This window comes from Papio anubis, chromosome 11 (genome assembly GCF_008728515.1).
Source record: "Papio anubis isolate 15944 chromosome 11, Panubis1.0, whole genome shotgun sequence".
In the NCBI taxonomy this organism is placed as follows: Eukaryota; Metazoa; Chordata; class Mammalia; order Primates; family Cercopithecidae; genus Papio; species Papio anubis.
The window spans coordinates 116129046-116152501 of NC_044986.1; the positions used below are offsets into that span (position 1 = coordinate 116129046).

General features: G+C 39.1%; 1 long non-coding RNA gene across 1 annotated transcript in view; it reads left to right on the forward strand.

Annotated features, from left to right (window-relative positions):
- The first annotated feature begins 4928 nt into the window (after window positions 1-4928).
- LOC103887293 overlaps window positions 4929-23456 on the forward strand; it is a 32023-nt gene continuing 13495 nt past the window's right edge. The window contains exon 1 of the long non-coding RNA XR_002524177.2: window positions 4929-6023. This is a non-coding gene — a long non-coding RNA (uncharacterized LOC103887293). The remainder of the gene's footprint in view (window positions 6024-23456) is intronic.

Genomic DNA, 23456 nt, shown 5'->3' on the forward strand with positions numbered 1-23456 from the left:
TTTTTTTTGAGATGGAGTATCACTCTGTTGCCCAGGCTGGAGTGCCGCAGGGCGATCTTGGCTCACTGCCACCTTTGCCTCTTGGGTTCAAGCAATTCTCCTGCCTCAGCCACCTGAGTAGCTGGGACTACAGACACCCACCACCATGCCTGGATAATTTTTTGTATTTTTAGTAGAGATAAGGTTTCACTGTGTTACCAGGATGGTCTTGATCTCCTGACCTTGTGATCTGCCAGCCTCAGCCTCCCAAAGTGTTGGGATTACAGGCATGAGCCACTGCGCCTGGCCTCAATTTATTATTTTTTTGAGACAGAGTCTCCCTCTGTCTGCCAGGCTGGAGTGTAGTGGTCATCACGGCTCACTGCAGCCTCCAACTCCTGGGCTCAAAGGATCTTCCCACCTGTGCCTCCCAAGTAGCTAGGAGTACAGGTGTGCACCCATGCCTGGCTAAATTTTTTTTTTTTTACAGATGGGGTCTTGTTATGTTGCCTAGGCTGGACTCAAACTCCTGGCCTTAAGTCATGCTCCCGCTTTGGTCTCTCAATGTGCTGGGATTACAGGCATGAGCCACCATGCCCAGCCCCAACATTTTAAAGAAAAGATACAAAATGGAATCCCTAAACTGTATTTAACCAAAGGAATGGAGATTTTACGTTCATTTGGAGGAGGGGTATATGGAGAATGCTGACAAATTCTTCTCCATCAACTTACCAGGAAAAAATATCATAGAAGAGTGTCAGATCACTGCACTGAAAGCTTCAGTTCAATTTTAGGAAACATTTGACTCATCTACAAGAATAAAAATCTAGTTAAAAACATATATCTATGAAAATAAGCAAATATACTTTACACAAAACTTATAAATTTACACATATCTGGTGAAAGACATCCTCTCAGCTACCACCTTTTAATGCCTTGAGATTTGTTTTCCATCATTTTAACAGTCGGGCCTGCACAATATTTTACACTGACCTAGTGTGAACTGTTCTTTGAACGTGATCTTGATGGTAAACATTGGTGGCGATATTCCGTTTCTCCCCTCCAATATGTTTTCATTGGACCTGATTTGGAAGGCTAGAAACAAGTTCAACCAAACACTAAAGTGGGCACAGTGTAATGTCACCGGCAGCATTGATAGAGATATTTCGAAAGAGTCTTGTTTTCTGAGAATGTTTAAAAATCAATCAAATGTGGCCGGGAGCAGTGGCTCATGCCTGTAATCCCAGCACTTTGGGAGGCCAAGATGGGCAGATCACCTGAGATCAGGAGTTCGAGACCAGCATGGCCAACATGGCGAAACCCCATCTCTACTAAAAATACAAAACTAGCCGGGTGTGCTGGCACATGCCTGTAATCCCAGCTGCTCAGGAGGCTGAGGCAGGAGGATTGCTTGAAACCAGGAGGTGGAGGTTGCAATGAGCTGAGACTATACCATTGCACTCCAGCCTGGGTGACAGAGTGAGACTCTGTCTCAGAAAAAAATTGAAATCAAAATTAAAAAAAAAAAATCAATTCCAGAGGCTGAGGCAGGAGACTTGCTAGAACCTGGGAAGTGGAGGTTGCAGTGAGTCAAGATCACGCCACTGTACTCCAGCCTGGGCAACAGAGCGAGACTGTCTTTAACAAACAAACAAACAAACAAAATCAATTAAATGTGGAAAACAAAGTAGTCCCAGAAATGTCATTCTACCTGACTCATATTACATCATAGAAGCAGTAACTATGTCAAGAAGCAGTTTAAATCAAGCTCAGAATAAAATATGCCTAAGATTTAAAAAAACAGAAATATGGCAATTTAGGTGTGTGTCACCATACTTCCACAGGTTTTGTCAAACCCTGGGCATTTTTAGGGTGTCAGCTTTCCATTCATCGCTATCTTCTTTGTCTTGGGAATAAGAATCAGTGTTATACTCTTTTTTTGAATGTCTTTTTCCACATCATGGTCAGTTGTGGTAATTGTCCCTAGTCTATTAAAGTGAATAAATAACCAAGCATGCAAGTACATTTATTGAACAGATGTGCATAATCCAGCAACAATGCTCTGCTGACGAATCTAAAATGAAAACACAGATCCTGCCTTCATGGAGATTAACGTCTTGCAGGAGTTTAGTACATGTTGATTGCAAGTGAGTAAATAAGAACTAGGTCCACCGGGCATGGTGGCTCACACCTGTAATCCCAGCACTTTGGGAGGCCGAGGTGGGTGGATCACCTGAGGTCAGGAATTTGAGACCAGCCTGGCCAACATGGTGAAACCTCATCTCTATTAAAAATACAAAAATTAGCTGGGCATAGTGGCAGGTGCCTGTAATCCCAGCTACTCAGGAGGCTGAGGCAGGAGAATCACTTGAACCCAGGAGGTGGAGGTTTCAGTGAGCAGAGATTGCACCACTGCACTCCAGCCTGGGCGACAGAGCAAGAACCAGTCTCAAAGAACAAAAAACAAACAACAACAACAACAACAAAAAACTAGGCTTACAAAGTGGGGAAGGATGAAAGAGAACTACCACTTACTGTGTATCTATAATCCGTGTGCCCTGTACTAAAAAAACCTTTCTGCATCATCCCATTTAATCTTCTAACTTCACCCTCATCTCCACACTCCACCTCTAAGTAAAGGAACTCAGGAAATTTAAATCAGCTGTGCAAAGGCACACACCCTACACATAAAGCCACAATTCTACTAAATTAGGCTTCCACCTGATGATATTATAATTATTTTAATTATTTAGGGGTGACTACAAAAGTGGAGTAAAAGTCAAGTTGCTTGAAATGCTATTGTTTTAATTATTCATATTTGTGTGTCAATAGCTCTTTATCGTCAAGATTTCCACTAGCAAAATACAAATGTCACTTCCTCCAGGAAGCCCTCCTGACATCTCACACAGGCACAAATCCTTTGATCATATGCTCTACTCATGCCAAGTATCTTTCCCTTATGCGACTCACTCTTTGAATATTTTCTACCTCTTTCTCTAGATTATAAGAATGGGTGTGGTGCAGGAAGTACACTGCCTAACCCAATAATTTTAATTATGAACAGCTGATTTAATAATTTTGACTGGCTCATTTAAATTCTTGAGTTTCTTTAATCAAAAGTGAAGGCTGGAGATGAGGGTGGTGTTGAAGATTAAATGTGTGAGGATATATAAAGGCTTTAGCACAAGACACAGGGATTATAGATACATAGTAACCCAGTACATTCAGGCTTACTCTTGAGTGGGTGGTCAATAGTAAGCTTGGAATTATTCAATGAATAAATATTTTACAGGGCCCTCAGTGGGATAATGAAGTGTCATAGGCCCAAAGCTGATGGCAAATTGTGAGTAAAATCCCCTAAGGAGGATTATTTAACAGAGAAAGGGGTTCAGGAGATGAAAGACGCTTTCTTTTCATATTCAATGGAGCTGAATATTTGTGGATATTAATCTATGTTTACTTTTGCCATCGTGGAGACAAAAGCGACTTCATCTTGGATGCTAATCTACCATGTTAACCTCTGATGAGCGCCAGTCCCATGAATGCCTCCTGATTCCTACTTTATTTACTGTCTCTAGGGTAAGAACATGGATCAGAGTAACCCTGATGTTATTGCATAAATTATAGACAATGACACAGATAGTATTCTCACCTGTTCTGGAAGGTGGCCTTTTATTGTCTTGCTGGAGCACATGAACCCTTTCCCTACCGTAGTTAAGCCCTGAGTGTGGGAAGGAACACTGCAGAAATCTGCCTGTCTTACAACTATCCAAGACCATGCTTCTGTCTGTAAGTTCCCTTCATAAATCACCCAATAGCAACACACGAGATTTGTCTGCCTCCTTCTTTGCTTTTTCAGCTCCTTTAGCATTTGCTGGTTGCTGTGCGTATATGAGCCTTTCATAATAAATAAGTCATATGTTTCTTATTCCCTTTCTCCCAAGTCAAGAGGTAACAGTGGTGTCAAACAGTTTCTCCATAGCTTGGAGGAGATAAGAAGCAGGACCCAATGCAGAAATTTACTCTAATACTTCCTGGATTTTGTTTTGCAAAAATCCCTTTGAGCCATGTAAGGTAGAGGAAGGAGACAGCAACAATTGAGCAAAGTATGAAGAAGAGAGAAGCTGCCTCCTGTTCACATAGGGAGAGGTCTGTCGGTCTTAACCTGTGGGGCCTAGCAAACCTGACCTTGCTCCTTGAAAAGGCTGAAAAGAAGAATCACCATGAGATCCTCTAAAGAGAGGGAATCCCAGGACCCCCAGGTTCCCCAGAGAGTTCTAGTTCTCAGAAGAGCACACCCAGCTCCAAGGTTACATTGTAGGGATAGACAATGAAGGTGCTTTGTCAACGGAACACTTGTTTTCTTAACAGCCCCCTGTCCTCCAAAAGAAATGTTTCCCTCGGTATTCCCAATGTTGCCACCTGCTCAGTAACAATGAAAATCTAGGAGTCATTCTGGATTCCCCTCTTCAGGCCAACATTGGCCACTCGCCAATCACCTGGGAAGTGGCCCTATCTTGTTGCCCTGTCCATTGCATTTCTGTTCACTTTTGTCATCTTCACTGCTTCTGCCCTGGACAAACCACTCTCTATCTTCTCTACTGTCGCTTCTTATCTTCTTCCATGCTGGCCTTCCTTCAGTCTTTTCTATGTAATAGATATGACTGGTTTTTTGTTGGTTTTTGTTTGTTTTTAAGAGACAGGATCTTGCTGTGTCACCCAGGCTGGAGTACAGTCGCACAATCATAGCTCACTATAGCCTTAAACATCTGGACTCAAGCCATCCTCTCGACTCAGCCTCCTGAGAGCCTCAAACATCTGGACTCAAGCCATCCTCTCGACTCAGCCTCCTGAGTAGCTGGGACCACAGGCACACACTCTCACGTCCACTAATGTATTTTTATTTTTTACGGTGATGGGATCTCACTGTGTTGCCCAGGATGGTCTTGAACTCTTGGCCTCAAGTGATCCTCCCACCTCAGCCTCCTGAAGAACTAGGATTATAGGTGTTAGCCACTGTGTCTGGCCTATGTTATTGCTTAATTTAAATCAAGTCAAAGTCAGCCCCATTTTAAAACTTCTTCTCACTTCCATCCCCTGCCTGCTTCTCCACACTCGCCCTGGGGTCTTGTTGCTCTCATCCTATTTTCATCCCTGTTTTTCATTCAGGCTGCATCATGTTCTTTCCTCTCTGTCTGAGATGAGTTGCCTTTCATCTCTCTCCTCATGCAGCATCCATCTCTAACTTAGCATCTTCAGAGAGCTTTTTCCTAGCTGTCCCAGGAAAGCCAGTCCCCGTTCCACTTGACAAGACACGAGTGTACCACATCTGCTGTTTATAGAGTTTCATGATGTGCCGTTTGGGCCATCTGAACTAAAACTGAGAAAACAGAAATTGAGTGACTCTCCTAAAGTTAACCAGTTATTTGGTGCCAGAAGTTAGATTCACTGTCTAGGAAAATTTGCAATCTAAAGTTCTATGTTATATGCTACTGGGTTCTAAAATGACTTGTTGAAAAAATAAAACATATGAATGTCAGCAGAAAGCATGGTGAACTGGAAATTTCATCCATTGCCCCAAAAATGGGCTCCATACTGACTTCCTAGAGCCTGACCTTTTATAGGGAGAGTCAGCCACAATAGTATCCAAGAAAAGAGGTCCATGGAAAATGGTATGATATGTTGTCAGAGTCATGTAAACTTTATGTAAAGTAAATAACAAAAGTAATGTATTTTTTCAAAAAAGACTTGAGTTTGTGGGCTGAGATTCCAATCATTTCCTAATGCATTTTCTGGCAATATCTTATTCATTATTAGTCATTGGGATTCCCAAGTTACACCCATGCTATTATTCTTCATTTACCTCCCAAGTTTGTCCACATTTTTGTCATTTTTCAGATGCCTGATGTTAGACAGTTTAAATATGTGAATAAACAGAAAAGTACATTTCTGACAAAGTTGAACAGAATAATGGATTGAAAAATCCTCTTATCCCAAAGCTGCAGAATCTTGTGCAGTTTGGTAAAGAAGTCCTGCATGGTCTGGTAAGTGGTGTGCAAGTGCTTTTTCGATGTTTTTTATTTCTCTAGAATCTTCTTTGAAGTGGTGCTCTAGGGATCATAAATAACTTCCACTGTCCCTGCAAAGGGCAGGATTAAGGCTCCATTATTAGCAGGAAATGAAGGCTTAGGCAGTTGCAGCAAATTATACGAGGCTTTGGGCAAGTGGCAGTGAAAATTACTTTGTCTGGTTTATAGTGGTTTTTCTTGGGCATGAAAATAATTGGGAATGGCTAAAAGTACCTAATAGTATGACAAAGTTTCTTTCTAGGAAACTAATTCAACTCTCAAGCCACATCATATTCTTCAAGAGCCTCTATTTCTGGTTACAATCCAATTCCTGCCTCAAGAGTCGACACAATGTTCCAGAAATCAATTTCATTATCATAATGCCTGCTCGTTGTATAGTTGCAATCGTAGATAAATGGCATATATTGGCAGTCTGGACACTTTCTGGTGTCATTTACACATCCTCGCTGAGTTCCACGTGTCAACACAACTTTTATTGAACAAAGCATTCATGATTTTTTCCCTTCATTTTTGTCTCCCTCTGCTCCACTTGAGAAATAATCGGGGTAGCTGGGAGCATGTCCAGGCAAATTAGCTAATGTTGCAGTTAATTTCCAATCATAAAGTCGATAATTTTCCTTTTCATTCCGGTTGAAGTAATTCAGGATGAACATGAATTCTCTCATGAGTCTTTTTTAAAAGCCATGTTGCTGTTCGGTCCCTGTGTGAAGGGGGATGGTGGTGGTGGTGACGTCAGGATTCTAATGGTTGTAGAAAGTTACCTTTATGCTTCCTTAGTGCTCCAACAAACGTATGTTATTTGCCCATTGGATTTTGTCACTTCTTTGTCTACATCTGATTTTTCTTTGACTAGGCAAGCACATCTTGGGACTTACTCCATGAATCACCAATATTTCTGCCCATTTTGCAGTGAACCTTATGATACTTATGAACTGAGGAATTCAATTGCTGATCAAGAAATTGCATCCGATTAATCATTCATAGAAGGCCTTCTTATATAATCACTATTATTTTCCAGGTGGAAGATAGCCCTCTTTTGTGGAACCCTTCTGCCCTATACAGACTCCTGTCTCTCCCATTATTGATTTTAAAAGTTTACACAGCTATAATTCACTATTGTCTTTGGTCAAAGGAAAAATAATGTACTGTTACAATAATTGTTGAAAGGCACTTGTTAAAATTTGTAAGTCATTCTTATTTTTTTTTTTAAGAAACAGTTTCTGCTCTATGACCCAAGCTAGACTGCAGTGGCATGATCATAACTCACTGTAGCCTCAAACTGTCAGGCTCAAGTGCTTCTCCTACCCCAGCCTTCTGAGTAGCTAGGACTATAGGTATAGGCCACCTTGCCCAGTTAATTGTTTTATATTTTTGTAAAGATGGGGTCTTGCTATGTTGCCCAGACTGGTCTGTGAACTCCTAGCCTCCAGTGATCCTCCCACCGTGGCCTCCCAAACATCGTGATTTCAAGTGTGAACCACTGCACCCAGGCTCATTCTTAATTTTAAGAAGTGTTACATATGAAAATAGTGGTAGTTTATCTTAAGGTGATTCCTTAAAAAGTTATCAAGTACAATAAGTATTGAGTATATTTACTGATATCATTTTATTTACACTTGGGAGCTAGAACCAAAGATTTGTATTTTACACTATCATTTCTGGTGATTTGGGGCAGTGAATTAAAAAAGATGGGAAGAAAAATAGACAAATTTGCCATCATGTTCAAAGGATGTCTTGATACTGAAAACATGCAAGGCAATCTCCTAAAAAAGCAACTAGAATGTATAAAAGTTCTATAAGGTGATTAAATTGCTTCAAGATAATAAGGCCAAATCAATACTTTATCTACATTAATAAACTAATCAGTAGGAAAATACAATGCAAAAATAACCAATCTGCAATAGAAAAACTAATTCCAGAATTAAGTGGAGCTAATTCTCCTTTTTCTTTTTCGCCGTTTGTTGATGGACAACTTTTCAAAGTTTGATGCACAGTTTGAGGTGATTTTGTTGACTAGACTTCAAGTTCGAGGATCTTCATATTTATATCGGCCATACCGCACCAAGAAAAGTATTTTGACATTTTATTTGCTTGCAAGAGCTCTTACTGATTTGGGGCAAAATGGATGGGTTACAGTAGGCAGATACAGGCAACTGAAAATGATAGAGTCTACAAAACTATGAGTCTTAAACATATGTTCATGCATATATTCAAAGCCAGTTTATTCTTGCAATTTCTTCTTTGTCTTGAGTGAATATATGATTTTCGTGCTGTTCTTTAGTTTTTTTTTCTTGTAAGTCAACTTCTGATGCACAATTCTTTGAAATATAAGACATATTAGAACAAATTTCCAAAGGACCCTATGTGACATGCCAGAGCCACGGAGCCTGATTAGAACTGGAGTTGGAATCATTTGTGGCACTGGATATAATTTAAGACACCATGTTGTTCCTTAGGAGGAAGCCTTATTTATAACAGCAGTACCATGCTGCACAACAGATGCCAGTGGAAAGAGAAATGATGATGAAATTAATTTGACCTTTCTCAAGCCTGCAGAACATAAATCAGATATATTTAATAAAGATCAAGTTCGCAAGAAATAGCTTCAACTGCAGACGTGTAAATGCTTCAATGAAAGAAATGATGGCAACATTTTGTACAGTTCTGAATGTAGCTTAAATGAGACAAAAATGATGAAAAATGGAGTTCAGTAGTTCAGAGATGTGCAGCTTTTCTTCATTAAATGTATGCGGCATACTAAGAAATTTGGTCATTTCACTGCACTTTTCAGACCATTAAGCACAGTACAGGTATCAATCTGTTGTGTATCTAACAAAAACTTAATTTTTGATGCTTAACTGGGATAACTGCATTAAGTAGTTTTTTGATATTTATTAGGGATGATTTGGTTATCAAATCCCCTTTAAAGTCTATGATCTAATCTTTCATAAGTTCCTGGGGGTTTAGAAATCTTTATATATAAGAAACGATTGAGCAATTCTTCCTCAAAATAAAAGCAAGATGATTGAAGTTTCTCTGACTAGGACAGAGGGCAAGAGTTTATTCTGAAGACAGAGATTTTTAAGATTAAAGTCAGGTTTGGCAGGAAGCCTGCTTTATTTTAATAAAAGAATGGACAGGGGCCAAATTCATTACTGTTGGAATACCTAGCAGCCCCTGAGCACATAAGTAAAAGTAGAAAGAGAACACATGCAGTTTAGTTTGCCAAGATCAGGATAGAAAGGAACTTCATTCATTCATTCCAATATCAATCCCTACTATGTGACAGGTTCTGGGAAAGTGAAATGAGTCAGAAGCAAATATTGCTTTCAGAGTGCTCTCATCAGATTGATTGCAATGATTTTTTTGCATCCAATCTCTTTCAAATGGCTAAATGCTGTGATCATGGTATGTACAAAATTCCAGGGAGCACAATACTGCCCCAGGAGTATCAGGAATAGCTGTTTTGGGGACCTGAGTAGAGTCTTCGAATACAGACAGGAATTCAAAAGGCTGAGCAGGGGAGAATGCACGTTTCAGGCCAAGGAAAAAGAATGAGCTAAAGGTGCAGAACAGAGGAATGTCGATGCCATGCAGTGGAGATCGAATTCTATCCCAAGTAATGAAGTTTTTTTTTTTTAATGAATTAAGCCAGAATAGTAATAGGGCTATGATTACCTAACAGAAAGATAAGTCTGATTGGAATGGGATTCTCAAGACGGCATGGGGTGGGGGCAAGCGTGTGAGTCTTCGAATCAGGAAGGCTGTTGTAGGGAATCAGAAGGACTGAGGCATCTGGATTAGGACAGTGGCAATGGCAGTCAAGAGGGAAATACGGATTCAAGTGACATCCAGGAGATGTGATTAATAGGATTTGTCTCTTTATATCAGAAATCAAGACAGAATTAAATACCATTTATATTAAAATATTTGGGTTAGGGATGCCTGAAGGAAATCTATTACAATGTCCAGGAGGCTTCAGAGAAATAAAGGACTTGAAACCAGCCTGAGCAATATAGCAAGACCCCGTTTCTACAAAAAATACAAAAATTAGCCTGGTGTGGTGGCACATGCCTGTAGTCCCAGCTACTCAGGAAGCCGAAGTGGGAGGGTCACCTGAGCTTGGGGAGGTCAAGGCTGCAGCCATGATTGCACCACTGCTTTCCAGCCTGGAAGACAGACTGAGACCCAGTCTCAAAAATAAAATAAAATAAAATAAAATAAAATGAAAAGAGAAGAGAAAAAAGAAAAGATAAGACTGATTGGAAAATATGTGATCCAGAGATACAATTTATAACTCATTGGCTGTATTAGTCTGTTCTCACACTGCTAATAAAGACATACCCAAGACTGGGTAATTTATAAAGGAAAGAGGTTTAACGGACTCACAGTTCCACATGGCTGGGGAGGCCTCACAATTACGGTGGAAGGCAAAGGAGAAGCAAAAGCATGTCTTAAACAGTGGCCAGCAAGAGAACTTGTGCAGGGGAACTCCCATTTATGAAACCATCAGCTCTCGTGAGACTTATTCTCTACCATGAGAACGGTATGAAGGAAACAGCTCCCATGATTCAATTATGTCCACCTGACCCCACCCTTGACACCTGGGGATTATTACAATTCAAGGTGAGTTTTTGTGGGGCCACAAAGCCAAACCATATTATTGGCATAATAACCTTGTTGAAGCCCACAGAGTAGATAAAGTGACCAAAAAATGGACACAGTACAGTAAAAGAGGAGTACAAAGAAGCCATAAGGAGCAACATAAAGATTTGGTTGGAGAGGCTGAGAAGTCTGGCTGCAAGGAAAGGTTAGCATGGCAGTGAAAGAAGGAACTCACAGGACAGAACAAACTCACAGCGCACCTCCCTTGCATCAGGCACGGGCTAGGCATTTTCAGAGTCTCTCATCATTATTCCCAGCCTTTCATATAATCTTCACAACATTATGCCCACTTTACAGATGATGAGAGTGAAACCCAGAGGGCCTAAGTAACTGCCCCAGCTCACGAAACTATTAAGTGGCAGAAGCTGGATTTGAACCCAGATCATTTTGGTTTGAAAAGACTGTTGTTCTTTGGGAGTAAAATTAAATGTAGTATGCATGTTTGTGGGATGGGTGAAAAATGGTCCATCTTCTCTAATGGGGTGTGATTTTGTGATAGGACATGTTGCCTGTGTGAAATACATTTTGTGATGCTCAAGTATGATCGTTATAGATGGAGATGCTCCTAAAATACTCTAGCTGTTTTTCCCTCTGCCACACTCACATTTAGTCTTCAAAATTGGTCTTGAATTACGTGTCTTGGTATGACCTAAATTACTTCTTTTGTAACTGTATAGTGGCAAAATCCATGGGGCTATGAACATATTACTGGGAAATAAGAAGATGATTTTAAAGGATAGAGGAAGTTCCAACCATGAAGGACATTCCTAGGAGAGGAGGGAAGCAGCTAGTGACTTTGTTGACAAGGGAAAATGAGGGAATGTCAGAGTATAGCCCACCTGAACACTGCCCAAACTGTCACCCACCATCATGCAGAGGGCCTGGCCTTCCACTCCTCATTGAGTCAGTGGGTCTTCCAGGAAACTCCTAGGAACAGAGAGAGTAGCCCGCACAAACCTCTCTGCAGTCTCTTGCACAGCTCTTAGATCAGTCTCCAGTGAGGCAGCCATTCTCTCTAAATTTGTTTCTACCACTGGAAATCGGGGAGATAGAGAGGTCTTGCTCCCCACTGCAGTAATCTCCAGAATGCTGGGGAAACTAGAACAACTAACTAATAATCCAAATTAACCTGAATCCAGATTTCAAAACCCAACTGTCAGCAGTGAACACCTTTTGGATATTGGGAACAACTCAAATAATTTTGGGTACATATGTTATATTAACTGTGACCTGAGAACTGTTTACTATGTGGTTCAGATTTCACCACAATATGTACACAGCCAAGTCACCATTTGGCTGGACCTTGGTTTCATAGCAGCTGGATCCTCCTCTGAAGCTGAGCAGTTTTGCTTCTAATACCATGTCCTCTTAACACTGTTGTGTATATCTTAGGTCCTTCAGGTTATAACAAGAAACTGGGTAGTTTACAAACCTAGACGAGACCATTAAGATGATGGGGAAAGAGACTTTCCGACGCAGTTTACAACTAACGCTTCTACGCTTCTGATTTTTAAATGTCCAAGTCCACATTCTAGTTTATGGGATAGGAGGTTACTATAAATCTTCCTCTTGAAGAGTCTGAGTTTGGTATTTTATTTGATAAAACATCACCTGAAAATGCCTGTGCTACTTACTGGAGCTACTTCAAAAACAAACAAAATAAAAGTTAATTATTATTGTGATTTTACCTGATATTTTTCATAACCAATTGTCTTTGATAGTTTGTTCTGTTATATAAGTGCCACAAATAGCAGAGAAGCTAAAATATTGGTGTCAACAATAATATGATCAATTTCTCAAACACTGTATACTAAAACTCCATTATTCCAGGCATTATTAGCTGGCACTGTTGATGACAATGTCAAATATTGCACTTTTTAAAAAATATAAAGTATGTGGTAACGCTCCTATCCCTGTTCATTTTTCTTTCAATATCTTCATCATTTTGGAAGGATCACGCTTTGAACAAGCAGCAGATGTTAATATGGGAATATAGAACATCTCAATTTTCTCACTGCTAACTCAGCTTACTGAGCCAATTTCACAGTTCTCACATTCCTGAGTCCTAGGAGAAAATGCTAATTTAGATTGTTAAAATTGACATGGGTTAGGGTATAAAGGGTAATTAGCATAAAATCCCACACAAAGTGTTCTTAGCACCATTAATCAACACCCACCTAGGCATACACTTTTTTAGTCAGTGCTGATGTTTAACGGAGCTGAAGAATATCTAAAATATTCTCTTCTAGTTAAGTAATAAGAAATGCAGAGTTTGTCCTCGAATTGAGTGTGAGGGTTTTTAGGGAAAAAATACCTAACATGCAGTTCAAGCACAACTTGCATTTCACACTTAAGAATTATTTAAAGCATATAAAAGGATTCTCTTGAGGAATACGCCTCTTAAACACTTGTGTTTCTGACATACTTATCTCCGCGCTGTGCTATACATGTGTTGTTGTTGCTAAAGACGCTGATCTGTTTTCTTTTTCCTCCCTCGCCACTTGCAAAGACTGTTGCCTTTGGCAACATTGTTCCCACTCTCAGCACAGGACCCTGGAGGTGTCAATGCTGCTTTCTTTCACCACCCCTAAACCCAGATAAGCCACGCAGGTCTAAATCTGCTCAAGACAGAGGTGTTCTTAGTACCTACTGTATTAAAGCTTCTTTTTGTTTTTTCCTCTCCTTGCTAATGAACTAGAGGCAAGGCATCTGTCTTCTACTTAGATGAATGATTCAAAGTCACTCAACTTTTTGTCTGCTTCTTAGTTTCCTCATTGGCAAAAGAGAAAAATGGCATAAATAACAAAGATGATAAGTATAACAAAAATAATGTTTAAATCACAGGGGCGTAAGGGTCATACATTCCTAGGAGCCCGTCCATATATGTCTCTGGGGAGACCATCTTTGGAAAATCTATCTTGGAAGCCTTATGGAGGGAACAAGACGGAAAACATGTTATATTACCCCTGGAGGCCATTTATTCTGCATAAGAGAATGCTGCTTTGTATAAGACATGGGTTAGTCACAGGAGATAGAAGCTGAGCAGAACAGTCTCAAGAGAGAGATTGTTTTTAAAAAAATCCATAACCACAAGATAAGTGTTGTAATAAATGCTGGTGCTGTGAGAACATGCAGCAGGACATCTAATTAAAATAGGGAAAAGGAACTAAGGGGAAGGACGTGTAGGCTTTGCCTGGGTAAGGAGGAAAGAAAAGAGAATGTTCCTGACACAGCATGTTTGGGAAGAAAAAGCAGCATGGCAAATTCTAGAAGCAGAAATTTCAGTACAGTGGAGGCAGGCAGAATAAAGTGGAGGTGACCTGAGTTGAACCTGGGATGGTAGGCAAGAGCCATGAGCTGAAGATTCTTTTGCACCGTGGTAAGGAACTGCATGGATCTGAAAACCAATAAGAAGTCACTGAAGGGTAGGAAGTTTGGAAGAGCACATTATCTTTCCATTTTTGAAAGGACCACTTCAACTGCAGTGAGAGGACAGATTGGATCTCGGAGGAGACTCAAGGCAGGAGATCAATGGGAAGGCTCTTACAGTGACCCCGTGAGAAAAGCCTGCAGATGGAGGGAAAGACTGGGGTAGGATGGAGAATAGGAATTAGTCATAAGAATAGCTCGCATGTATGTTTTCCGTGTAGGGTCTTGTTATGCATACAAAATTCTATAAATATAAGTATTATTTTATTATGTAAAAAATGAGGAAATGCAAGTTTAAAGAGAAGAGCAGCTCAAACTCAGGAGTTCCAAAAAGGCAAAAAGCTGGGATTTAAAGCCAGGAAGTTCTAAGAGCTCCAGAGCTCTGTCTTGGATCTGCTTTACAGATAAACTTAGGAGGAAGAGTTGACAGTGGTCTGTGATCTACCGGTAGAACTGGTAAAAGGTAAAGGAGAAGGAGGTCACCTGTGTTGTGAGGTGCAGTAAGGGAGGCTGTTCACTTGGATACTGCATCCAAGAATAAATGCATGATTGGGGAAGGGCAGAAAAAAGGAGCAATTTGACCAGATTAGTGGACACCTTGAGTTTGAGGTGGCTGCAGGATATCAGAGTGGATGAGCAGCTGGTAGGGTGGATCTAAGTCTGGAGAAATGGAGTGCACTGGCCGCCGAGGCTTTGGGGTTAGCAGCCTATCAGTATATTCCTTGGGTGTGAAGTTGTAGAGAAAGAATCCATGGAGAAAGAGGATACAAAGCATGAGAAGGAGCAGTCATAGAGTTAGGAGCAAAATTGGGAGACTGTGTTGTCAGAAAAGCCAAGGAAATTGATGCTTCCTGACCAGGGGGGCAAATAAAAACATCAAGCACTGCTGGGAGGTTAATAGGATACGGACTGAAAAAGAAGCTAGTTCATTTTGTAACAAAAGGGCTTTTTCCTGAAGATTCAGGACTTGGTGAAAACACGGTACAGTGCCCATACAGAGGCCTTCAATGCCACTATTCTTCTAGAGATGATACAATGACACCATTCTACAGATTACACATGCAGACAAGGGGACTGCTACTGGGTGTATTCATCTGTTCTCACCCCAGGATTGCATAATTTATAAAGGAAAGATGTTTAATGGATTCCCAGTTCCACATGGCTGGGGAGGCCTCACAATCATGGTGGAAGGTGAAGGAAGACCAAAGTCATGTCTTACATGGTGGCAGGCAAGAGACCTTCTGCAGGGAAACTCCCAATTACAAAACCATCAGATCCTGTGAAACTCATTGACTACCATGAGAACAGTATGGAAGAAACTGCCCTCCATGATTCAATTATCTCCCATTGGGTCCCTCCCATAACATGTGAGAAATATGGGAGCTACAATTCAAGATGAGATTTGGGTGGGGACACAGCCAAACCATATCACTAGGCTATCTACTGCTTCTGTGGTCTCTCATGTTCTCCTTATTTGTGCATCTGATTTGACTTAGCTAAACAAATTCCAGTGCCCTTGAACTTGAGCTTAAATAGTTGGTGAAGTCATGTCCTAAATCCTTTATGATTTACCAAAGTTGAACACTTAAGGTTAGAAATTTATTATAAAAGTGATGCCTCCTGTCCTATCCAACAGCATGCTTTTTCTAAAGGCGAAATTGTGACTAGAAGCTTTCTTTAACAGAGAACCCCTCCCAAGATAACTAATTTCATTTCTAGAAACCATGATAAGCTTTTCTTTTATAATCATACCATATTTAGAAATGGATATTAAGAAGGTTTTTTGCTTATTCTGTACCTTATATTTTTCACGTTTTCACACCGCTAATGTCTTGCTCTAAGATGGTCCATAGGGCAGAATCTGGAGGTGGAGGAAAGAAACAGTAAGGAAAAACCATGATTTATACAAAACACTACTGTAAAATAGTCTGATTTTTTTTAAATATCTGATTTTTAAAAAATTGATTATAAGACAAATAAAACTCTATAGCAGCCTTCATGTACTTGGCTCTCAATAACTAATAACTTATACAAAGTTCCGTGAGGTTCATTAGTAATATTTACTTACTAACAGGAAATTATGCATTTGTATGACTTACTTCAGGTCACTTAAAACGTCAGTAGCATAGCCAGAAAGGAAATCAGAATGAATGTATTTCCAGCCACTGGAATTACAGTTTCTCTCAGTCTGAATCTTTCCATTTAACTCTGTTGCACAGAGGATTAACCATTTTACTTCTCTCAGAATAGGGAAGATAAGATTCATCTTATTTCTGCTGTATTTGAAATTATACAACCAAATTCAGTTTCACAGAATATTATTAAGAAGGAAACCAACCCTATTTGCTATATAAGGAAGTCTCTCTGCTTGCAAATGTTCACAAGATGAATGTACAGATGAAAGACAAGCAATTTATTTGTATTTGATACTGAGAATGGCAATTTAAACTTCAGTGACTTTGTCCTTTGAAGAAAATGCAAAATATAGGTCAAATATCTTTAGAACTGTATCAACATAAATAAGTAAATTGTGATCAGACCAATTTTGAGTTATAGGACAAGTGTAGTAATCATACATTTCATCGTAATGTTAGTATTAGTGTGTGTAGTATATACGTGTATATATACATATGAGATTCAGAAACTGCCTTTCAGTTTCCATTATTGATTGAATGAGTTATACCTGGAATACCATTACATTGCAAATCAGTCAGGCCTTAATCCTTCTAAATGGAGCGTGAACAAGCTGAAACTCTAGATTTGGAACTATCCACCACACTATTTTATGTCATAAATGAATAAAAGCAATAGTTTTTTTTTTTTTTTTTAAGGGTAGAAAGAAAAAGAAGTAAGTATCATATTATTTTCGAGCTGGAAGGGAACTTAGATAAAACATAATCAAAATCCTCCATTTTACAGACAAGTCAAAGAGGTCCCCAAGTAGTGATTTCCTGTATTTACCATTTACTGTTTACTACACATTGGGTACAATGTACACTGCTCAGGTGATGGGTGCACCAAAATCTCAGAAATCACCACATCAGTGTTCCCCCAAAACTATTGAAACAAAAATTTAAAAAAGAAACAGATAGAAAAAAGACGACTTCCCAAGTAGCATTTTCCTGTATTTACCACTTACTATTTACTACACATTGGATACAGTGTATGCCGCTCAGGTAAGTGATGGGTACGCTCAAATCTCAGAAATCACCACGAAAGCACTTTCCTATGCAATCAAACATCACCCGTTCCCCCTAAAACTCTGGCAACAAACAAACAAAAAAATTAAAAGAGAAATTATAAAAGAAAGAAACAGACATCCTCAAGTAGTGGTTTCCTACAAATATGATGATTCCTAAGTGTCACGGAAATTCCAATAAAGGAAAACAACTATGGAAAGCACACTGAATCGAAACAAATAATCAGTAAAGAAATATAGGGCAAATAAAGTAATGTGCTATTGAATGATGCTAAAAAAACAAAGTATGCAGTTTTTCAAAATTCAGGACTCCATTTCCAACTTGGAAACCTGAGAAGAAGAGAGACGTGAATGCGTGGTTGAGACAGTTTTGATAATACCACAATGAGGTGCACAGCCTGAAGCACTGCTCTTTACTACTAATCAACTAGATATATCTTGTAACAGCTAACCTCAGAAGCTTTTTGCTATAATTATCATAAAGACTTTACAGTCTAATTTATTACAGCGGTATTTAAAACAATTTTTCGATTTCCATTTTAGACAGGATATATTTTAAAATATCTTCTGTTTTTCAAGTGCTTGGCAAAAAACTGTTAGTCTGCATCTCCATCCCATCCAAGTATCTCAATTACTTTATTCACTAAAGACCCTCTCCCTAAATACCATAACTACCAACGTGGGGAGGTGTGGACCCTGTGTAGAATTGAAAGCCATCTGTTTGCTTTTCAACTTTGGCCTCCATCAAGGATAATAGACACATTCTTTAGAAGAAATTATCGTATTCTAGCTTTCCTTGTTGGAAAACAAATGTTGCTGTATCCCTTACCCCATTTTATTTTATTTTTCTTTATAATTAATGTACTTAGAGTAAAATAAGTCCCCTCCCTCAATTTCTTTATCTCCTCCTCCTTCTCTTCTTTCTCCTCTTTGCCTTCTCTTTCTCCTCTTCTCTTCCTCCTTCATAGTGGAAATCACAATCTCCATTTGCCAATAATTTTGAACAGCAGAAAGAATTTTACATGGAAAAACACATGATAAAAATTTTTATATTAACTTTCCTCTGATATTTGCATATTAACCTGACCTGGTGATATATGTACATTTATCTTATGATTTTAGGATCCATAGAACAAACATACTCCCTTCTACTGCTTAATTTCATAGTCCACTCTCATAGGATGTCCCCATTACTTGAGCTTGTGTCCGCTAGAACCTTTCCTTGAAGTTGAATATGAGAATTTACCCAACCTACTGTGCAAAAATAGTCTGTCTTTAATACCAAAAGAAAAATAATGAAAGGAAAAGAGAGGATTCCTACCAGAATTAAATTACTATCTATCTATTTCGGGGTTTTTTTTTTTTTTGAGATGGAGTCTTGCTCTTGTCACCCAGGCTGGAGGGCAATGGCACAATCTTGGCTCACTGCAACCTCCGCCTCCCAGGTTCAGGCGATTCTCCTGTCTCAGCCTCCTGAGTAGCTGGGATTACAGGTGCCTGCTCCAACGCCTGGCTAATATTTTGTACTTTTAGTAGAGACAGGGTTTCACAGGCTGGTCTTGAACTCCTGACCTCGGGTGATCACCTCGGCCTCCCAAAGTGTAGGGATTACAGGCATGAGCCACAGCACCTGGCCTCATGTACCATCTTAAAAGAATGTGTGATGCATAGTAAGTACTAACTAAATATTAGCAATTTATCGTTTTCAGAGAGTAAAGATTTATACCATGGTTCAATTAAAACCAATCTCAGAGGCGTATATGGGCTAAACGATAATAAATGTGGGTAATCACTTAGGCTTGCTTAGTTCCTCAGGGAAGAAACATTAGTAGACTGTGCAAACTTAGCCATGCACTGATTTGGCAATAACATTCCAATGATTATATAACCCTATATTTAGAAAAAAAAATAGAACAACTTTTAACCTAGCAATTGCACTTCCAGAAATGTGGCTCAGGGACATAATCATATTCATAAAGACATGGCTGCAGGGGTGGTCATTATGAGATTGTTTATAGTAGCAAAAATGTTGGAATGGCCAGCAATATGAAATACATTTAATAAACTATGGTAGAACTCTGCTAGAAAAATATTTAACAACATGGAAGTATCTTCACAAGTTTATTGTAAAATGGAAAAGCAAATTATAAAACTTTATGAATATAAGATATCAGGTTATTCTTCAGATGTCTCAATCTTTCTCCTACCTGACTTATACCACCTTATTCAACAGGCAGGTCACCTTCAGTCCTCATCTTACCTGATTTCATAGTAGCAACTGACACTATGAACTGTCTCTTGAATATCACTTACTTATGTTGGTTGTCTAAACACATGTTCCTGGCCTTGTCTCCTACTATTCTGAGCACTCTTTCTTCTTACCTTTGTCAAGCTTTGCCTTCACCACCCACATAAAATGCTTGCATGCTCCCAGTCATAGTACTGGGCTCTCCTAGTTTCTGATTTCATTTCCCATCTTTCAGTGTTATCTTTTACATCATTGGTTTTCATTTCTATCTATATATAGAGATGATATTTATATATAAACTTCATTTCAGACATTCTGTTGAAGCTTAGATCATATGTCCAACAATGCAGCTGTGTTACTTTGATTATTTAAAAAGCAAATCAAACTCAAACTCAGCACATCTAAAATGAGACACATTATTACTCCTGGAATCACCCACTTCAACCTGGTTGTGACCTGGTCCCCTTTCAAAGATTCCTAAAGGGAACTGCTCTAAATGGAACTGCTATTTATTAACTTATGCAAGACACAATAATTGACGCTATTTTTAATATCACCCTTACCTCCAATAATAAGGTAGCACAAGTCCTATCTATTTTCTCTTCTGACAATCTATCCAGTGGGTCCATCTCTTTCCAGCATTGTCTTCTCCCTTGTCTAGGTAACCACAAATCTCACCTGAACTGCAATCAGAGATTCTTAAATGTCCTCACAATTTCTGCTCCTCCTTATCTCCAACTCATTTGTACAGAGGTCATTAAGTCACTTCCTCCTTAATTACTACAGTGACTTTTTATTGCACTTAGCTAAAGACAAATTATTGATTCGTAGCGTACTAAGTGCAGTCCCGGTCCCATGTTCTCCCTCTTTCTTTTCCAGCAACTCTGGCCTTCTTTTACCCTCCTATATTCACCAATTCTACAGAACTTTTGAACAGGGGACAATTATAATCCCCAGAGATGCAATACTAGAGCCATAATCTCAAAGGTTGAAATCCTGAAAGAACAAAATCCTGAAAATATAATTCTGGAAAAAATAATGAAAGAATTCTTTAAAATATACTTATTTGTACTTGTGTAGGGGGATTTATTTGAGAAACATATAAAAACATGGGCCACTTTGCACAGTAGAATAGGTGATAATAACATAGACAGTTTTTCGTGTATAAGTACTCAGGTCAACAATAGTCACATGAGTATAACAGGTATGAACAGATTAATCATATCCATAAAGAAATAGGCCAGAAAGGAAAATGTATAAATACATGTCACTATGGCTGGTAGTTGGGTGCATCCAGCTTTATAACTGCGGTCATCTAAAATACCATGAGGAACAACTTGCTTTTTGATGAGATCAATCAAAAAGCGTGATAGATCATCATCACATATGCAGTCATCCAAAAAGCTGAGATCTTGAGAAATCTTATTTTTCACAAATGCTGATGTACAAAAAGGACATCTCTTTATTTGTTGAGGAAGTTTCAACATTTTTAGATACATGCACAAGGCTTACACCCAAAGTAAATGTTGTAAGAATGCACTTTTATGGAGTCAGATTTGCAAAAAAATGCACAAAACAAATTAGAACGCACTAAAAGACTCTACACAATTGATATCTCCAGTAATAGAAATGATGTGAACATGAAATACACAGGATAGGATGATGGAATACACCGCAAAAATTAATAATGACAATTAAAAATACTGTGGAAAAATACTGAAAAAAGAAAAGAAAAAAGGAAAATTTTACATACGAAGAAGCGTGTTACAGGGATTAAAACAGACTATGAATAATTGCACAGAGGTACTGACTGACGTGGATGATCATTAATAAGATTTTGAATTCTTGCATCTTGATGAATATCTCCTTTTTTTTTTTAAATTTTAGGGCATGGCTCTCCTCAGAGGATATGTTCACATCATTTTCTATATGGCACAGCTCATTCTGAACTTCTGTAATTTGAGATACACGGACGTGAGCAATCAGTACTACATGTTACCATTTTTTCTGCCATACTTTCATGCTGTTTGGGCACATGGAAATCCATTTTTCATGCCCTCACATAGAGGCCACCAATTTGGCAGAACCAGTAACGTCTTCTTATCCTGCCATGCACGTAGTTATTTCTGAACCAGTCAGTAACTTTTCTGGCTTCTTCAGGTAAATTTGTCTCTAATTTACTAAAACTTCTGGAATTTCATCAGCTGAGAGAAATGCCAGTGCAGGCAAATGACACATTTTTAAACTGAAGCTTTCATTGTTACTATACAGTGTGGTCAATCTGCTCATCTGAATTTTCCATCAAATGCATTGGGTTGAATGGAAAAAGCAAACTTTATTGGTAACAGCTTGAAATTCAATTCGTGAAGCCTTGATCTCACTTGATTCCAAATCTATCATTATGGCTTAGCGATTCAATTAAAATCCATTTTTCTTCTGCAAAGTCCACCAAACCTTCAAATAAGCTTCTAAAAAGTGCTTCACTTTTTCCAGTCATTAATACATAAAGGAGGGGAGCTTTATAAGATTTTTTGATCCATTAGGATCATGAACTGTACATAGTTGAGAAGAAACAGTGGGGATGGTTTTGAAAGTACCAATCCATTAGGCAAAGTGAAGCATATGCTAATTTTGTTTTTGTTTTGTTGTTGTTGTTGTTGTTGTTTTTGAGATGGAGTCTCGCTCTGTCACCCAGGCTGGAGTGCAATAGCATGATCTCTGCTCACTGTAGCCTTCGCCTCCCAGTTTCAAGTGATTCTCCTGCCTCAGCCTCCTGAGTAGCTGGGATTACAGGCATCCACTACCATGCCCAGCTAATTTAGTTTTGCATTTTTAGTAGAGACAGGGTTGCACTATGTTGTCCAGACTGGTCTCGAACTCCTAACCTCAGGTGATCTGCCCACCTCGGCCTCCCAAAGTGCTGTGATTATAGGCGTGAGTCACTGTGCCCAGCCAGCATGTGCTAGTTTTTTAACATTAGCTTTAGTGGTAAATACAAGAAGTTTATCTTCTTCGACAGTTAAATTCCTAATCAAGAAGAGTTCACCATTTAATGTGTTTTGCAATCCTGAAGAAACCTCAATATCAGTAAGTGTCTTTGGTTCAGAAGATCACTGAGTATATCTAATTATTTCTATTCTCTGGGGGAGGTATTTTTTGAAGGCAAGCATGGTGCCCTGTGTGGAGGGTCAGAAGTTGCATGTGATTAAATAATTTGGCAGGAGAGATATCTTATGTTTTTCACCTGCATTTTTCCCTCTTCCCATGGTCTTCAAAACACCCAAGGCACTTGTGTTTGGAGAGTGGTTACAATCTAGAAATTTTGTAAGCATATGCTGTCCATTTCAAGGTATTATTGCTAGGTCATCACAATGAAGAGATTTTTTGTTTTCACAGCATCAGGCATAACTAACTTTTAAACTTTTATCTTTCACCATTAAGTAGCCTTGTACACTTAACTTACCACAGCCTTCTTACAAGAGACTAAATTCACAGATCTCTTCCATTGTGTTGTAAGAAATACAGTAAGAAAGAATGCTATTCCACTTCCCCAATACCAAGTCTGTATAGTCAGGTGTCTCCAGGAAGACAGAACCAATAAGCTGTTGAAGCGGCGTTATTGTCTGGGATAAATAACTGAGGTTTAACTTCTCATACCAAGGAAATCGAGGACCCAGACATACAAGAAGTGAGTTTAAGAATGGAGGTTTGGCTGGGCGTGATGGCTCATGCTTGTAATTCCAGCACTTTGGGACGCTGAGTAGGGTGGATCACAAGGTCAGGAGTTCGACACCGGCCTGGCTAACATACTGAAACCCCATCTCTACTAAAAATACAAAAATTAGCT